Here is a 5000-nt window from a genome sequence, read left to right as displayed (position 1 = left end):
TATCTTTTGTTTGAAAAGCACATTAATTTGCTTTTTGTGAAGTTTATTTTCAGATCCCAGTGATTGGCCCATTCTTTTAACTTTTGTAGTTTTGTTTCTATTTTGTTAGAGGCTTCTAATAAGTTTTTATTACTTGTTAATAGGGTTAAGTCGTCTGCATATATTATCTTTTCAGTTTCTTTTGCTAGTTTTAGATCATTTTACATTATATTGAATAAGACTGGGCTTATTGGTGAACCTTGAGGCACGCCACTTTTTATCATTCCTTTCTCTGAAGTTTGATTTCCAGTTTTTATTTGGAAGTTTTTTTTTCTAACAAATTATATAGCCATTTTAGAGGTTTTCCTGTGATACCTAGCTTCGACATTTTGATTAGAAGTGCTTCATGGTTGACTGTGTCGAAGGCTTTTTCTAGGTCAATGCATGCAACTATTATATATTTTTGATCTATGAAAGCTTTGTTTATGTGGCTGTCAATTGTATGTAGTGCATCCGAGGTATTTTTATTGGGTCTAAAGCCAGTTAGATCTATGTCTAGATTGTTGTTGTGTTCTAGCCACCATATTAATCTTTTGGTTATAATATTTTCAAAAATCTTGCCAATGCACGAAATTCTGCTGATGAATCTGTATGAGTTTGTTTCTGAAGGATTTTTACCTGGTTTTAATATGGGGTTTATTAGTGCATTTTTTAGTGATTCGTGATATTCTCCTTTGATCCAGTGGGAGTTGATGTTGGTTAAAATTGACTCTAGAATGTTATTTGGAACATTCTTATAAAGTTCGTACGTCATTTCATCTGGACCATATGCTTTATTGTTTTTGGTATTATTAATTGCTGTCAATTCAAAGAGGGTTATTTATTTATTCAATTGGTATTCTTTAAGTTAAATAATCTTTCTTTTTCTATGTTTGCCAAAAGTTTTTTTGTTTTTTTACTTACTGTTTCCATATATTCTTTTTATTTTTTTTCCAATTTTTGTGCAAGTTCTGTTATTGGCAGATCATTTTCAGTTAATGGATATTCCATTGTAGTTATTTTTCCTGTTAGTTTCTTTATGAAATTCCAAATCGTTCTTGATGGGGTTTTAAAATTTAATGTTGCGCAAAACATTTCCCATGATTCCCTTTTTGTTTGCGATTTTATGTATCTAGCTTTTGCTAATAATCTTTTATATTCTATTTGATTTGTTAATGTTATTTATTATAGGCTTTGTTTTTTTCTTTGATGATATCATTACATTATTTATTCCACCATGGTGTGTTTGGTTTGTCTTTGTGTGTTCGTGTTTCTAACTAAAAATATTAAAGGGTGACATTTTTTATAAGTTCTGACATTTCTTTGAGTGAAGTTAGGTTTCCTGTTTATGTGCTATTTAATTTTTGTTGAATATCGGTCCATCCTTCTTTTGTATATTGCCACTTTTTTTTTTTCTTTTAGTAGATTATTGTCTTTGTATGTTTATCATTTATTATAACTGGTAAATGATCGCTGTCTAGGTGAAATGCTGTTCTTAGTTGGATATGACTTAGGGTTGGTGATCCAAATACTATATATATATGGTTGATTCTTTGGCAATTTAAGGATCTATTCTAGTTACTTGATTTTTAGGGGTTAGCATTATTATATTATTTTGACTTATCCATTTAATTATGTTTTTGCCTGTTATATTAATTTGTCTTTTACTTATATTTTCGTTCCAGTAAGGATGATGGACATTGAAGTCCCCCATTATTAGTTTTGGGTCTGTGATTTGGTCTGAATAATATTGGAGTTCTTCCGTTTTTATATCATTGCATGGGTTATATATTATTGATATATTTAGCCATTTTGAACTGTAAATCATTTTTTATGCATATAGCTATGCCTCCTTCTATTTGGTTTAATCTGTCTTTCCTAATTATTGTATAATTACTTAGGATATATTTATCTTTTTCTTTTAGCCATGTTTCTGTAATGGCTATTATTCTTGTTCAATACGGATCTTGCATTCCACAGTATAAAGTTTCCCATTTCAAAAGTCAAACAATTCCTTTAGCATATTGCTAAGCTCATTTGTTACGTCCATTATGTTTTGGATTATTGATTTGTCTGAGTTGAAGTTGTTTATTATTTTTGTTATTATCTTAAATATGTTTTTAGCAAATTTTATCCAAGAAAAGTCCTCTGTGCTTTTTTCATCGTTATCATTTGTGGTAGCTTTATGAATTAGTGGGGTTGGTAATGACCATGTTACTAGTGAATTCATTATGTCTTTTTGTTTGTTGTTTTTGGATTTGTTTTCTTCTTGTTCATATTGTGTTTGTTCGTTTTCATCTAAACATGTGGTTTATTGTGTGATGTTTGGAGTTCTTGTCTTCTTTCTGTTTGGAGTTTGGTTATTTGTTTTGTTTGGGGTTCTTTGGCCTAGAGTGAGGCTTTGTGGTTCTGTTAATTTCTGTGCATATGTTTGCGTTCTGTTGTCTTCTGTTGGCTGAGGTGTTGTGATTTCATGTACTTGTGTGTTGTATGTTTGTTTAATTTTGTTTGGTTGTTGTGTTGCAGTACTTATGTATTTTGGTTATAGGTTTAAGTTGTTGTAGCTGTTATATCTCTAAGTTATTTGGTGTTATGTTTTCCTTGTTTATTTCTTGTGCTAAATTGTGCAGTTTGCATTCTTTTGTGTTTGGTGAATGTTTTTCATCACAATAAAAACAATGAGAGGTGTTCTGGCAATCTTTGAAGTTGTGTCCATATTGGCTACAGTTACTACATTTTTTTTTTTGTTCTTACAAGTTACTGTCCCATGTCCATACCTTAAACAGTTGTAGCATTTTAATATAGGGAAAGTGTACTGCCTGACTTGGTAGCTTGTATGGCCTATGGCTACTCTTTTGGGTAATGTCCCTCTAAAAGTGATCCTTAAGGATTTGGTGGGTATCCACTTTTATTTGCTTCTTTTGTCATCATTTAGTTTTTTTAATCTGATTACCTCTGTTATTTCATTAGGTTCATATCCTAAAGGTTTTATTTTTTCTTTGATACTTTCTATATTTAGGTCTGTTTCTTCTGGGAATATAGTACCATAGGAACAATTTATGTATTTGTTTGAAGTTAGTTGCTTACATACTATTTCCCATTCTCCAAGTTTGTCTATATCTTTTAATGGTCTTAGTTTTGATACATCTTTGATTTCAAATCTGACGGCTTTGCCTGTTCCTAGTAATCTTAGTGAGTCCTCTACTATGTATTTCTGGAATTCTGAATTATTGAGTACTTTAGTTAATTTTATTGGGTTGTTAAAGTTTGTATTTGCAGATCAATCTTTTAAATGAATTAGTACTACGGAATTTTAATTTCCTACCTCCCTATTTGTTGGGTTGTTGGTTGGGGTTCAGCCGGTGTTTTCCATCCGGCTTCTTTGTTTTTCGGTTGTTTTGAAATTGGGTTTTCTTCGTTATCACTTTCTAGTTCTTCTCTTGTTCTCTTTGTTTGGTTATCATGATCCATGTAATGGACTAATTCAGGATCTTCTCCTGTATTCAAATTGGCTTCAGAGTCCATGGAGTAAGGGTTAGATTTCACTATGCTCGATGTTGATGTTCACTCCACAGAGTCCCAAATCGTTCTCAATCCCAATGGCTGTTTAGATGCGCTGACAGTTTATCGAAGACGCAGTGTCCGTCTGTTTACTTTCCCTATTGCGTTTGTCCGTTTTCATTGATGCGTGTTCAGGTTGAAAGTCTAATAATATTATTAAAAGCTTGTTAAAGATAGGATCTGTGACCTTCAGACTACAGAAGATTGTAATAACCTAACTACGTAATTAAGTCTTTCCGAATAAATAACAGAGACACGAATCCAAACAGTGCTATCCGTTTTGTCGGTAAAATGCATTTCTTCATAATGGAGTCATACATCAAATCAGGGCTAATGGGCACCTTAACTCTAGGAGTCATATATACAGCCTTTGAGCACTAATACATATATTCTCATACACAAGACTCTTGCTGGGTTTTAATTTTTAATTGACCCCAACGATCACACCACACTAAACAAATAGATTTTATCTTGGTCAAACCCTAAGTGAAACTAGGCTAAAAGCAACAATAATCAGAACGGAACTAAGCGAGAAATTTGGAACGTCTTTTTGTTGTGCCAGATTTTCCGTTGGTGTAAACGCGAAGAAATTTCATGATTGGCAATCAGAGATTCGAAAAGGCGTCTGATTGGCTGGAAGAGATTCAGGAAGACCTCTGATTGGCGCACAGATATTTCATAACAGATTTTTTTTATTTATTTTTGGGTTCGCAGGGTACCCTGGTATTGGCATTTCCTCTCTGGAGGGTGAGTCGCTCTCGATAACAAATCCCACTCTTTTATATATATATATTTATATATATATATATTGTGTGTGTGTGTGTGTGTGTGTGTCAATGAACGGTTAATTACTGTTTACGGAATCCTGTCGACAACTGAATATTCGACTTTAGTCACCCCTTAAATAAATTTTCTGTGAATACTTCATGAACAAATGAGGAAATTTTTAATATAAGTTTGTTAAATGCAAAAGGAAATTAATAACAGTAATAATTTTTTTTTCGGTTATCACATCCTCTTTTAACAAAAGGATTATCATATGTTTTTAAAAGAGCAGTAATGGAGGATATTGATTAAAATTATTACATGACGGTGCTTAAAATTTCTAGAACTGTTTTGACAGACAATTATTGCTTCTACGTAAGTCTGTCTGGGGGTATATATGTGTATATGTATATATATATCTATATATATATACATACGTATATATGGATATATATATACATATACATACACACACAAACACACACACACACACACACACACGCAAACATATATTTATATGGATATAATATATGTATATCTATCTATCTTTCTATATATGTGTGTGTGTGTGTGTGTGTGTGTGTGTGTAAGCATATATACACACATACATATACACACATTCATATAAGAACGTTTATATATATATATATATATAT

Source organism: Penaeus chinensis, chromosome 40 (genome assembly GCF_019202785.1).
Source record: "Penaeus chinensis breed Huanghai No. 1 chromosome 40, ASM1920278v2, whole genome shotgun sequence".
In the NCBI taxonomy this organism is placed as follows: domain Eukaryota; kingdom Metazoa; phylum Arthropoda; class Malacostraca; order Decapoda; family Penaeidae; genus Penaeus; species Penaeus chinensis.
This window is presented reverse-complemented; position numbering follows the sequence as displayed.